Source organism: Phyllostomus hastatus, unplaced genomic scaffold (genome assembly GCF_019186645.2).
Source record: "Phyllostomus hastatus isolate PE091 unplaced genomic scaffold, TTU_PhHast_1.1 phas_contig_16, whole genome shotgun sequence".
Taxonomy (NCBI): domain Eukaryota; kingdom Metazoa; phylum Chordata; class Mammalia; order Chiroptera; family Phyllostomidae; genus Phyllostomus; species Phyllostomus hastatus.
Genome location: NW_025333643.1, coordinates 14,900,348 through 14,914,880, shown reverse-complemented (window position 1 = coordinate 14,914,880; position 14,533 = coordinate 14,900,348). Strand labels below are relative to the sequence as shown.

Sequence of the window (14,533 nt, the reverse complement as noted above, 5' to 3'; positions counted from 1 at the left end):
GGTCAGGGTTAGGCTGCTGTTAATGCCGACTGTGACCTTGGGCCCACCTCAGGCTTCGCTTGTCCAACATTCTTCTCAAGCCGCAACACTTCTGTGGCTCATAGAAATCACTCGAGTCTCAACCCTGGCTACACACTGGAAACATCTGGAAAGCTTTTCTAAAATAAATAAATAAATAAATAAATAAATAAATAAATAAATAAATAAATAAATAAATAAAAGAAGCGACACTGCCCCTTCCCAAAAGAAAACAAAAATGAGTGTGTCTTGGGCGTCAGGCCAGGGGGGTCAGTAATGTTGAAAGCTTTCCAGTTGGTTCTAAGGTGTAGCCATGAGGCCAGGGTTCGGAAACTCTGTTGGCAACCAGACCTCATATGAATTTGATCACACCGAAATCCTCGCCCAAGAGGACAACCCTTTCTTCGATTGCAAATGGGCCTGAGGCAAACCACAAGAGAGGTGAATGAGGGAAGAGAAAGGGAAGAGAAAAGCAAGCGTACTCAGGAACTCGTTGCGCCCGAGGCTTTTGGGTCAGGCCTCCTTTCTCACAGACTCAAGTGTGAGGGACCACTTTTCTTAAAGGAATGAAACCACATTCTAAGAAAAAGATGCTGCTGCTATTCCCTTGGAATAAATATGCTGCAGGGGTAAGCAGAGGGCCAGAGGGGTCCCCCCAAGAACTGTGCTTCAGTTTTTCTTTTTTAAAGAATACCCATTCATAATAAAATCTTACACAGAGGGTGAGAAGCTGCTGCAGACCAGAGGGGCAAATCATTCATTGGAGAAGCCTTGCCCTTGGTTCCTGGCCCCTCCCACGACAGGCCCATTTTACAGAGGGGTCAGACAGGTGAATGGTCAGACATACTCAAAGGCAAAGGTAAGCCTTGGCCAGTGCGGCTCAGTTGGTTGGAGTGTCGTCCCATCAACTAAAGGTCCTGGGTTCAACAATCTGCAACGTGCCTGGGCTGTAGATTACATACTGGTTGGGGCATGTGTGAGAGGCAACCAATCCAAGTTTCTCTCGCATCGATGTTTTTATCCCTCTCTCTCTCCCTCCCTTCCCCTCTAAGCATGTCCTCAGGTGAATATATATATATATATTTAAAACAGACATGTGATCAGGCCCAACTCTTTGGAGGACTTCCTCCAAATGACAGTTGATATCAGCCACTCACAGAGTAAACAACTCATGTATCCAAGCACCCTGGCTGCAGTATTTCACAAGCAATAGGCCCAAATATTATCCCATTTTACAGATGCCAAAACAGAGGTTTCAAGAGGCCAAGCTATTTGCCCAGGGCCACTGTACAGGTGAGTGGTGGGGTCCCAGGGGGATGATGTGGAAGAAGAGGGGGCTAGAGAGAATCTATCTTAGCCTCCCCATTATGCCAGCCAACCTGGAGGCTCAGGGTCAATGTTTCCAAATTCTAATTTGACAAGAAAGCCAAGTTGAGATGGAGGTCAGGCCTTCTGTAGCCAAGCTCTGAGCCTCTCACCTGCTCACCGGGGAGTTTTTACACCTGGTAAAGTGTGCAGGCCAAAGTAACTTGGGTAACTGCTTAAGTGGGACCTCCACCAGGCCAGAGAAACCTGAGTACAAAACCCAGCCCAGGACCAGAAACCCCAGCCCTGGACCCATGTTTTCCCAGAACGTTTTATGGTAGATTTCAAATAAAATTAAATGGATACAGTTACCACACTCAACACTTGAGTAAAGTCAGGACCCCTCCTAGTCTGACGGCCCACTCATGCACAACAAATGACCCTTTAAAAATAAAATTTAAAAAATTGTAAAGCTCAATCTATTTCTTCCAACTCACAAGGTAGAGAGGGTTTTGTAAGTGCCCAAATCCAGAGCACTTTCCCTCCCTATGCACAAGGGGCCTCCCACAGCAGAGGGCCAGGCGAGTCAGCTGGTCGGGCCCCACAGGTATCAAGTACGCATTTTCTAGAATCACTCTGAATGGCCTAATGAACAATTTCCACATCAGCCTCCCTTCCTCCCCAATTTAAAAGCCCCGCTCAGAGCTGCAAAACAGTCCTGACACCCGCTTTGCAGCTCCTGAAGTGTCCGTGGAGAATGAGCCAATTTTTCCACGGCACTGGGCCAGCAGTGTGATCACATGCTGCATCAGAAGCTTCTGATTGTTCATCAGAACGCAGAGACCTGGCTGCGGGCTGCATGCAGGCGGGAGGCTCCATCAGGCTTCCTGTTGTAATAAATTCCTCCACACCCCACCAGTGAAACTCCATTTCCATTTATTACCAAAACTGGAGCCCTGGCTTTCTAGCTTTTTCCTGAGGCCTGGAAGCTGGCTTTTCCAGCTGATGACATCACTGACAGGCTTCTGACAATGGCTCCAGAGAGGTTTAACTTTTCACTAATACCTAGCAAGAGCACATTCCACAGGGGTGAGGTCGTGTTTAGCTAATTCTGACCCGTACCCAGGCACCCAAAGCCGCAGCGTGATGGGATGCCACCGCAGCTCTCCCGGGACGTGTGTGGAGCTGCAAAGGCCGCTCACAGCAAACATGAACACCTGGGCACCGCTGAGCAGGCGGCGGGACCGAGGGCTGCCAGATTTTGCAAATAAAATACAGACCATCCAATTAAATATGAGTTTAGATAAACAGTAAGTATTTCGTGTAAATATGCCCCACTCAGTGACTTGTAATATGAGAGAACTGCCTGCCATATTTGGAACATACTTACACTAAAAAGTTCAATTTGAATTTCAGATAACCAGCAGGTAACTTTTTAGTGTGAGTGTGTGCAAATGGGAAACACCATTTGAACCAAGAGATAGCACTTAGCATCCCTGATAGCTAGACAAATCATCGGACGTGCCTTACCTCTTGGTGTGTGTGATGCAGTTGGAAGCACTCCTGACCTTTGGAAGTGAACTTGCCAAAAATGTTTAACTCAAGTTTAATCACAAGCAAAGAGACAAATCTATTATAGCACATGGAACATTCCATGCCCTGCGACTCCTGGTGTAGTCTGCAGACGGCATAGCACTGGCATTCTCTGGAATTCTGTCAGAAGCACATTCTCAGGCCCACTGCTCTTCAGAATCAGAATGTGCATTTTACCAAAATCATTAAGAAATGGAGACTGTACAGGTAGGTTATATGGGAGTGTCTACACTATTCCTTCATGCTATCTGTAGGACTAAAAGTTTCCAGTGAATTTAGGGAGGGGAAAAATACATTATTACTAAAATTAAAATTTTTTAAATAAGTCAAGCATTGGGCCCTGGCTGAGTGGCTCAGTTGGTTGGAGCATCATCCTGTACATCAAAAGGTTGTAGGTTCAACCTACAACCAGTTAAGGAACAAACCTAGGTTGTGGATTTGATCCCTGATCAAGGCGTTACAGGAGGCAACCAATCCATGTTTCTCTCTTGTCAATGTTTCTCTGTTTCTCTCCTGCCCTCCCTCTCTCTTTCTCTCTCTCTCCCCCCCTCCTCTCTCTCTAAAATCAATAAACATATTCTCGAGTGAGGATTAAAAAAATAATACATAAGTCAAACATAAGAAAATAAATATAAGAAAAAAGTTCATTACAACTCTGGCTCTTGAGTGTTTGTGTTAATTAACATGTATTAATTTTCTTGGCAATACAAGAAAGAACACACTTGAAACCAACTGTTCTCCCAGGTGTGAAAACATTTAAGAAAAGTAGCAACTACTCAGGTTCAGGGAGGTTGAGAAAATCCCTCATTTCATCTCCACATGTAGAGACTGGCTTTCCAGGAAAAAGCCTACCAGGCAAAGGAAAAATAAATCTGAAAACTTTCCAGCTTTATTTTCAAATTCAAGCCCTATAGATTCCATCATTTGGCCATAAAAAGGAATGATGTATACAACATGGATGAACCTTGAAAACATTCTGCTAAGTGAAAAAAGTCAGTGGCAACAGACCACATGTTGTCTGATTCTACTACATGAATGCCCAGAAGCGGCAAATCCATACAGACAGAAATAACTTAATGGTTGCCAGGGCCTGGGGGTGGGAGGGGAATGGGGAATGACTGCTAACCAGGACACCAGGGTTTCTCTGGGGGGATAAAAATGTTCTAAAATGATATAGTGGTGATAGCTGTGCAGCTCTGTGAACATACTAAAAAGTGTGCAGTTTGTAGAGGTGAATTTTACAGTGTGTGAATTATATCTCAATAAAGCTGGGCTTTTAAATTTTTTTTTTTTTTTTAAGAAAATTCTATATACTCCTCCAGGCTATGAGGTCTGCCTTGTTCTTCCTAGAAGAAGGCAATTGCAGGCAGGATTACAACAAGCCAAATCCCCAGACCCAGGGCCAGAAGCCTGGGTTCCGGTCCAGCCTCCATTGCTCCCTGTGTGACCCTGAGCACGTCCTGTCCCTCTCTCAGCTTTTATCTTCCAGCCTGTAAACTCAGGGCTGGACCAGGAAGTATTTCTAGTTTCTCCAAGACATTCTACGAGGACCAACTACGAGTCTTTTACCACTATTTCAAAACAGCAGAGTTATTGAACTTCCTTTAACTTCATGACAAAACTTCATTTGGTTCATCGAAGATCAAGTTTCAGGTTTACAAAATGTTGTGATCCTATAGTCGTCTTGGGGTTTGATAACATGGCACCTCTACTCATACTTAGCATTCTGACTCAATTCAAAAGACATAAAGATAGAGAAGAAAGGTCATTTTCAACATTGAGCAAGGATTTTTAGAGACATTATCCCCAACACACTTTCAGGATTCCCTTTGAGCAAGCAATATTATGACCCCCCACTCCAACCCCAGTGCCAATGCCAGAGGAGAGGCCAGCCAATGACCTACAGGTCTGGTAATTAGGGTTTTTCACACCTAGTAAAGCTTAGGATGGCAAAGGAACACATCCCTTTTCACCCAGCCTCATCTCTACAAACTTATTTGTCATCTTTTGGGCAGCAGGAGCCAGACATTGCAGCCACAGTGGACAAAACTCTCTGCAGAGCCAAAGGCAACATGCTGGAAGTAATCAGTGCTGATTAGTGTTTGGGGAAATCCTTGGCCTAAGTGCACTCTTTGACTTGGTTTTTCCAGCCGAAGCCATGCAGACTTGGGCCTGAGAGAAGGAAATTCCCATTCATAGCTCTAAGACAGTGCCATCTCCTCTGCAGGAAGAAGCAGAGAGGAAAGCTCAAGTGGTCCCAAGGTGCTAATCCTGGGCCTCGCTTCCAGGCAGGAAGCACGAATCCACGTAGCTGGGCACTTGAATGTCGGGAACTTTACCCAACATTTTCCTAGCTTGGGAGAGAGGCCCTAGGTACTATTTATTATGAACAGCTATGTCCAAGCTGTTGATAATAAGTAAGATAAGGAGAAACACCCATTTGTCCCTTCTGGACCATCAGCCTACATCACCTCCCCAAGAACAAGCTCCACCCCCCAGATATGTGTGTAAGGGCCCAGCCTCAGCCTCCACAGCTGGATGGATTGGGGTGGAACCTCCAAAGGGAGCTGAAATCACTTTCTCTTTTGAGGTCCCAGCATATAGTTGGACTGAGTAAACTGTAGACAGCCGGGAGCCATGGGCAGCCATGCTGTATGCGGTGCTAGTGGAGCCCATCTGTGTACAGAGAGAGGGGAACAAGGTAGACACCAGGGAAAACAGAGGCCATACCCTTGGCTTTCTGCTTCCTGGCCCCATCTTCCTGAGGCCTCTGTAGGACTGCCCTATGTCTGTGAACCCATGATGAGGATCATTGGTTAGGTGCTTTGTAGGGATCATTGTTGTTCCTGATGCCCATCTGGTACAGTGGGGGAGGGGTGCCCATCTGGTACAGGCCACCCCTACGCACAGTGGTTGGTTGAGAGCTAGGTACATGATTCAAAGGGGCCTAATCAGCAAATCCTGGACTTTCTATGGGAACGGCTGGAAAGAGTTTTGTGTTGTCTCTCTCACTCAATCTCTCTCTTCTGGCTGGGCTTGCTCTGGGAGGGCTAAAGGGCCACAGAAGCAGCAGCCTTTTTGCTACCACGTGGAGTCCAAGGGGACACAGTAGAGATGAGGAGAAAGATAAAACCCTGATGACCCATTTGAGCCTCGGGACCCAACCACACTTGGGGGTAGCCCTACTATGGGACTTTGCAGCTACTGGGACAGCAGTCCATTCTTTTGTCTTTAAGTAGTTTCAAAAAGTTTTCTACCACTTGCCACTAAAAAAAAAATCCTGATAAAACCATCCTAACAAAAACCAATTTTTTCACTTAAGTTAGCTCAACTAAGTTCCTCTGACTTGTACTTAAAAGAACGGTGCCTAATAAATTACCAAAATGTTTTATCCATTCTATATAGTTAGAGTCTAAGACATATTTTTCTCAAAATTACCCAATATTGCAAACAAAAGTCCATGAGATTCCCCAGTTCCCACCCAGCCCCATCAGGAAAACTGAAGAGAAGTTTTACGACCTTGGACAAGAATAAGACATGGTCCTATCCCTGGCTCCCTGAGATTAATTCCCTCACAGCACCATGCTTAGGCTATAAACATTCCCAGCACAAAACAGCCAACTGGGTAAGAATCTGAGAACTGCTTTGTGACCTGAGATGAAAGGGAATAAATCTATGGATGATGAAGCTCCCGAAAGGTGAACAAACAGTAACAAAAACTAATCAAACGGAGCTAAAGCAAATCTGAGGTTTACCTAGTGTGAATGAGGAGGCCAAGTTCACTACAGCTGGTTTCTGGGACAATTTGGAAAACCAGACTGGTATGAATCAGGAATTGTTCAGGATTTGAGAAGACTTTTCAACCTAGGTTGCAGAAAACCCACACAAGCCAAACACAGGTGGCTTTGCCAAGAATGCAAAATTGGCCTGCACCTAAGATAGTCCCTTGAAGGGCAAGGGGAAGAATGGGGTCAATTGGGAAACTGAAGAAATGAAATGGTTTGCCAAACTGGCCACAGAAAAAATCTCAAGAATGCTAAAATCTCTACCCCTCTAATGAGTCTCAGAACTCTCTAAAATGCAAGCCATGGAGACACTCAGGGCAACCCAGCTGGATGAGCCCCATACAGGGGCTGCTTAACAGCTAAGTTGTAAAGCTGGGTCCACCCAACCAGCCACAGTTAATATAGGCTGCAGGCCCTTAGGGGAATTCACAAAGACAAGTTCAACAAGGATTTGTGAGGTAGGTTTGAAAAGCACAGCCCAGATGACCCTGTACAATCACACAACTGCTTTAATCTCAACTTGCTAAATCAAGAGTCTGCAGATCCCAAGGCTGTAGTTAAAGCTGTTAGCTCAAGGCACATATTTAAGGCAGGTATGTCTGTTTTCCAGTGGCCTAAGATACCAAAGCAATGGGGGTGGATAAGTTACCTATTATTTGGAACCTAAGGAATGAAGAGGTTGGCTTAGAGGTCATGGGCCTGTCCCACCGGTGGTGTGAGTTGTGGGAAAGGGTTGTTCAAGAAAAGCAAGGAGGCCCTGACCAGTGTGGCTCAATGGGTTGGGTATTATCCTGCATGCCAAAAGGTGATAGGTTCAATTCCTAGTCAGGGCACATGCCTAGGTGGCGAGAAGCAACCAATCAATGTTTCTCTCCCTCTCTTTCCCCTTCCCTTTGCCTCTCTAAAAATAAACAAAATCTTTTGAAAAAATGAAAGAAAGAAAGAAGACAAGGAACCTCCCAGCCCAGCCCCAACCCTCTGAGACCTGCCACATCCTAGCCCGACAACTACCCTCTGGCTCAGAGACTAACCCACAGTCCAGGGGCACTCTGCTGCCTCAGAGGGGTGCACACACCTGACAACTCATTTTCGGAAATCTCTGCTAACATGCCTTCTTGTTTTATAAAGGAGAATAACCCTATGGCTTTTCTTCACTGTAATATAAGTAAAATGATTCTAAATTAAGTTAAATCCTCTGTCACCACACAGAGCTCTGGTCTCCAGAGTTCCTCCAGACTTGGAGCTAGGCTCAGCCACTTGCTTACAAGCTGGGTGACCTTAAATGGAGTCATGGTTTTCTCATCTGTAAAATGAGGATTAACACCATTCCTCAGACTTCGAGTGAGGGTTAACTGAGATGAGGCATAAAAAATTGCCTGGTACATGGTAGGAACCCAATCACTATGTATGGCTAGCACTCAAATAATGTTCTAATTAAGTTTCCAAAATGATCAAACTTAAATAAAATAAGGCCCTAGTGTAAATCAGTGGATTGAGTGTAGGCCTGTGAACCAAAGGGTTGCTGGTTCAATTTCCAGCCAGGGCACATGCCTGGGTTGTGGGCCAGGTCCCTAGTAGGGGGCATGTGAGAGGTAACCACACACTGATGTTTCTCTCCCTCTCTTTCTCTCTTTTACCCTCTATAAATACATATATACATACATACATACATACATACATACATAAATAAATAAATAAAATCTTAAAAAAACTTAACAAGTATGTGTCAATTTTGTGATCTTAAAGAAAACAATAAAGATTTAGGGCAAAATTTAGAGAGAGAAAAATAAGATATACGCAGTCCTCACATATGAATGGGATGGAGGGGGAGTATGTGTTAAAGGAACCATGTCCTCAGATCTAAGCGCCCCCCCCACACAATCAGGTCTAGCAAGCATAGACTAGGAGGCTGTCCACTCACCTTAACAAGAGGCCAATGGCTCCATGAGTGGGATGTAAGCAGCCACCGGGTTGCTGGCCAGAGGCCAGCTCCACAGGGTAGAACGTAACTTTTTACTCACTCTCCCCTGCAATTTCAGTGACTGTCCTATTTGCTTTTGCTCCCTGGGTCTCAGTGTACTATTATTCATCAAACACTAATCCTGCAGGAGAGCTGAATAGGTCAGACGCTTCAGCACAGCACTGGGGGTTTTCCTATCCCAGCACCCCAAGGATCTGGCTTGCTTCTACGCAGTTCCTCACAATGAGATCTCACCTCCTTGCTGGGAGCAGGTACTGCTGTTGAACAGCTGAGGCCAAAACCTGAGACTTTCCACCCACAAAAACAAACAAACAAAAACAAAACAAAACAAAAACAGGGTACTGTTCTGGGCAAAAAGTAGAATAAAGCTACTGGCATTTTTCCAAGAGCAAATCAGAGCATTTCTGAATCCTTAGCGAGGAAAAGAACACTCAATAAGTTTCCATTTTCAGAGCCCAAGAAGGCTAGTTCTGTTCGGTTTAGGTAGGTGTTGTGGGTTTTGTCACTCGGCAGCTTGAATTACAGTAGAAATGAAGTCTGGTAGGAAGTGCACTAGCTAGGAAAACAAGGTGTTGGGTGGTAACCTAGTTTCACCTCAGTCAGACTTGCCCCAGGTTAATTGTTAACCTCTAGGCATCAGTTTTCCCACCTAGGAAATGGGGTGTGTCCACATCATGGGCCCTCCCCTACAGAGCAAAGAACAAAGACTCAGACCATTTCTCATGAGAATTTGCTCAAGGGTGGAATCAGTTTTCTATATGATTTTTCATCTATCAAACCCTAACCCAGCAAAGCACAGAAATGAGTCCTACCAACCACAGCCACACATGTCTGCTTGTCAACTTCATGGTTCTGATAATCCTTATGCAATTCTAACTTCCAGCAGTCAGCAAAGGCACTTACGTGGGCTGCTGCTATTAGTACAAATTGGTCAACAACATCTGAGTTTCTCCCAGGTGCTGGTCCTGCTGAGAACGCACGCAGCCTTGCCCAAGAAGGGGCAGAACAGACAAAGCAGATGACTGAGTAGCTGGAACTGAGATGATTCACAAAGCCTCAGATTTTGATTCTAAGCAGGCCTCGAACTCAGGGTCTCCAACAATAGTCTCAAGAATTTATTACCACTGCTGTTTTCATTGATTTTATTTTTATAGTTACTTGTTCTTTATGGCAAGTGATAGTAGTTTTCTACTGATGATCCTGTTCTATAATTTCCTCTTGAAATAAGTAAATGTAGGTATGCCTAGAAGCAAATTTTAAAAGCTTTTTCTCTTCAAATTATCTTTTTCCATACCAGCCGATAATGATAAGCACCTTGAGTCACCACGGCAGCAGCAGCAGGGGCTGCACAACAGAGGTTGCTATCATGAAACCGGCAATATCAAACAGAACTATCTTGAAACATTTATTTCCCATTCAAAATGGAGTTTTACGTTGTGTTTGTCATAAATCCACATATTCTTCTCTTCCAGATGATTATAACTGCAGAGTGGAGCTTGCTTTGACATCTGATGGCAGGTTGACAGTTTGCTGCCATCCTTCTGTGGACACTCCTTATGAACACACAGAACCTACCCCTCGGCCAGATCCTGTGCATGATTATGAAGAAACACAGGATCAAGTACAACAGATTAAATGAAAAAGGTGAACACTTTGTTTCAAAAGTGTTGCTAGAACAACCTAGCAAAATGTTCTTTACTACTAAGCACTGCTGGTGGACAGTACAGACATTGTAAGAAACCGAATCCTCTGAGAGACAGATGATATTGAGTTTTGCAGTAATCAAACAGAAGTGTTATCCTGGGTCTCATTTGCCATTTGAGAAAATGCAATCAAGTATACTCACTACTATGTTATATAGCAGAATAATAGTAAAATATCTTTTCATCTAAAAAAAGAAAACCAAAGGGCTCAGAGGCTGCTCTGGGAGGGCTGTGGTCAGAAACGGTCTCGTGGCCCATTGTACTACCACTACATTGATAATCTGTGTGGACAGTGCTGTGAGAGCAACAGAGAGGAAATGACTAACTCTCTATGGGGATTTGAGTGGGGCTTCTACAAGGGAAGAAACATCTGGACTGGTTCCTGAGCTCCGGGGAAATGGGTAGTCAAGCAGAGGGAAGATCAAGGCCAAGGCACAGGGGGGTGAAGGAGAGAAGTGCCGTCAGCAGTACGGGGTTTGGTGCAGCTGAAGTGAATGAGCGCTGAGGCCAACACCAGCAGCCCACTGGACATCATGTACTCTGTAGGCTATTCACAGGGTAAACAAATCAAATCGTTATATAAAGTTTCATGGAGGCCTTAAATGTATTTCATATCGAGGACCACAGGGCCGCCTGGAGCACCATGGTCAGTGGGAAAGAGCCTCAGGACTGCCGTGGCGAGAAAAGAGGGCAGGACCAGAGCCAGCTGTCTGCCGACCCTGATCCTGGGTCAAGGCTCAAAGTTTACAGATAAGGAAACTGAGGCCCAAAGACAGAGCTGATGAAGAGCACAGTCAACAAGGACCAGGTATGCCTTCTCCATGTTCTCCTAGTCCATGTTCCAGGATCCATTTCTATCCGAGCCAGGAGCACTTGAGGCCACAGATTCATTATTTTAAGAAGCACATTTGCTCTCTAAGTCTTGAGTCAATTAATTAAGAGGCTTAAAAGTATGAGTCCACAACAATTAAGCTCTGTGGAACAGAGGCCCTGGTGACATCACCAGTGAGAAAAGGACGGTCTCATCTGAAAGTGCAACACTGTAGAAAGTTACTCCCAATAAAAACCTGTCCCATGCTGTTGCCCCACGCCGAGACGTGCTGGGCCAAACTCCACACGTGGTCAGCTCCTCAGGGAATAGGGTGGCCTCCTCCAGCTGGGACTGTGATGAGGAGCCACTCTAACTGTCCGACAAGGAATTCTCGAAGCTTCCACTTTCCCCCTAACAGAATCTTCCAATCTGGAATAACACTCAAGACAACTAAGGCTGCTGGTTTGTCAGAAGTCCAAACCCCATAACCACGATCTTTTTTTAGTTTTTAATTGGGGAAAGTCACTGTGGCTGAGCAACATTTTCCTCTCCTTCAACACAGATCCTGGAAGGCAATCAAACCCCCGATTTCTCACTCATTCATTCTTTCTTCCAACTCTTTCTCATAAAAAAGGGGGGTGGGAGTACCTGTTGTTTTCATGAAACTGCCATTTTGCACCCTCTTTAGATGGAAATCCAACAAGTCTACAAGACTAAGGATCACAAATTAAGGTACCTGGTATTTTTATAAGGCATGGATGCCACTTAAATTTGAAGTCAGATTTTATTTTACATCTAAGGCTAACTAACACCTTGTAATTATATAGACAGCTTAAATGAAACCTCAAGCTTGCTAAAATTTACATGTTTTTTTTTCCCTCTTTGATCTGCCTGTGAGGTGAAGAGGTTATGTTGCTTCAAGGAGGGGACAGAGGTGATTACCCTAAGTCACAGGCCATATAATACCACAGCCAGTGACACCGGAGTTTCATAAAAGAAAGGGGGGTTCTAAAGAACAAATAGCAACCTACTGGAGCAGTGATCCAGTGTGAGAAGCCTCCCTGAGGGCCATTAGCCCCTGTGTCCCAGATTTGGGGGTTGGCGGTAGGTAGGACACATGATCTGGGTTAAGCCAATCCCAAGAAACATCCTGGCCAGCGACTGGTTGTGGAGGGGGTGACCCACCCAGCCTGGTCAGAGTGAGCCTCGGGGCCTTCCTGAGACAGCTGGAACCAGAATCTATTAACAGGGAAAATGAAAACTTTTGTGGTGGTGGACAGAGAAATTAAAAAGTGACTAAAACCACAGCTGCTTTTACCAACCAAGTTAAAAAATACTGTTCTTCAAGAAAAAACACTTCTTGTGGCTAGGATGTACAAGAAATGGAACTTTCATACACTGTTGGTAGAAATAGAAAATGGAAAAATTGGAAAACAGTTTGGCAATTTCTTAAAAAGTTAAACATATACCTACCATATGATCTAACCATCCACTCAGGAAAAAAAGGAACTATGTCCACACATAGTCTTGTACGATGTTCATAGTGGCTGTATTTGGAAACAACCCAAATATCATCAGCAGAAGAATATATAAACAAATTACGGTGAATCTGTACAATGAAGTACCGCTCAACACTAAGAAAGGAATGAAACACTGATAAAGGCGACAAGAAGGTGACTCTCACAACAGTTACTCTAAGTAAAGGGAGACAAACAACAAAGCAGCACATTCTGTATGGTTCCGACTGTGTCAGACTCTAATGAAGGCAAACTGACCTGTAGCTACAGACAGCAGACGGGTGCCTGGGGGCAGAGTGGGCCGGGTGGGCCGGGAAGAAGGAGAGGGGGAAATTACAGAGCACAAAGAAACTTCTGGGGCTGGATGATGTGTTCACTATCTTGGTTACAGTAGTGATTTCCCAATGTCTGCATACATGAATGAATGTGTGTATGTATGCATATAGAACAAAACCTATCAAGCTGTAGTTTTGTTTATCATTCTGACAATCAGAGACTCAGAGCAAAGTAGGGAAAACAAGGCACATTACTGATGTTGAGAACTTAAGATTTGCCTTCAGTTCAGTGAATACAACCACTTTTATCCTATTTTTAATATTTGTATATATTGCAAAATGATTCCACAATAAGTGTCGTTAATGTGTCATCATATATAGTGACAATTTTTTTTTCTGGTTGTAACTTTCAAGGTGCAATACAGCACTCTCTTAGCAACTTTTAAATACTCAATGCAGTATTATTAACTATAGTCACCATGTTGTAAACTACATCTCCGTGACTTATTTATTTTGTAACTGGAAGTTTATGCCTTTTGATCCTCTTCACTCATTTCATCCACCCTCCACCTCCTGCCTCTGACAACTACCAATCACATTCATCCATCAAAGGATGGTTACATCAATAATCCATGTCCTGGTTATTGTATATAATGCTGCAGTAAACATGAGGGCGGTCCTGGCCGGTGTGGCTCAGTTGGTTGGGCGTCATCCCACAAACTGAAAGGTCGTGGGTTCAATTTCTGATTGGTGTTTCTCTCCCTCTCTTTCTCCTTCCCTTGCCTTCTCTGTGGGATCAATAAAAGAAAAAAAAGTTAAAAAAAAAAAAGAGGGCACAGGCTATTTTGAGTTAGTATTTTTGTCCTCTTTGAATACCCAAAAGTAGAACTGCTGGATCATAGGGTAGTTCTAATTTTAATTTTTCTGAGGAACCTCCATACTGTTTTCCACAGTGGCTGCACCAATTCACATTTCCATGAACACTGCACGAGGGTTTCCTTTTCTCCACATCCTTGCCAGCACTTGTTGTTTCTTATCATTTTGATAATAACCATTCTAACAAGTGTGAGGCAGTATCTCATTGAGGTTTTGATTTGCATTTCCCTGATGATTAGTGATGTCAAGCACATTTCATATCTGTACAGCTTCTTTGGAAAAATGTCTATTTAGATGAACTGCCCATTTTTTAGCCAGATTCTTTTTTTTTTTTGCTTGATTTATAAGAGTTCTTTATATATTTTAGATATTAGCCACTTATCAGACATATGGCTTGCAAATACTTTCTCCCATTCGTAGGATGCCTCTTCATTTTGGTCATGGTATCCTTTGCTGTGCAGAAAGTTTTGAGTTGGATGTCACCTAACTTATTTATTTTTACTTTTATTGCCTTCAAACTGTACAGTTTTAATGTGTCATTTGTTGTATGTCAATCATCCCTCAATAGCATGGTTTTTGAAAAAATAAAAATAAACACTTCTGAGCTCATACATTCGGGCACCTGGGACACCAAGACCACAGCCCCCTAGACAGGGACTGCCAAACCAC

At 44.0% G+C, this 14,533-nt stretch overlaps 1 protein-coding gene and 1 pseudogene across 4 annotated transcripts in view; one reads left to right on the top strand and one right to left on the bottom strand.

The window, feature by feature from the left end:
- Positions 1 to 14,533, bottom strand: part of FLNB (filamin B) — a 140,672-nt gene that overhangs the window by 106,890 nt on the left and 19,249 nt on the right. The gene's annotated exons all lie outside the window — the stretch shown is intronic.
- LOC123814302 lies at positions 9,986 to 10,446 on the top strand (annotated as a pseudogene).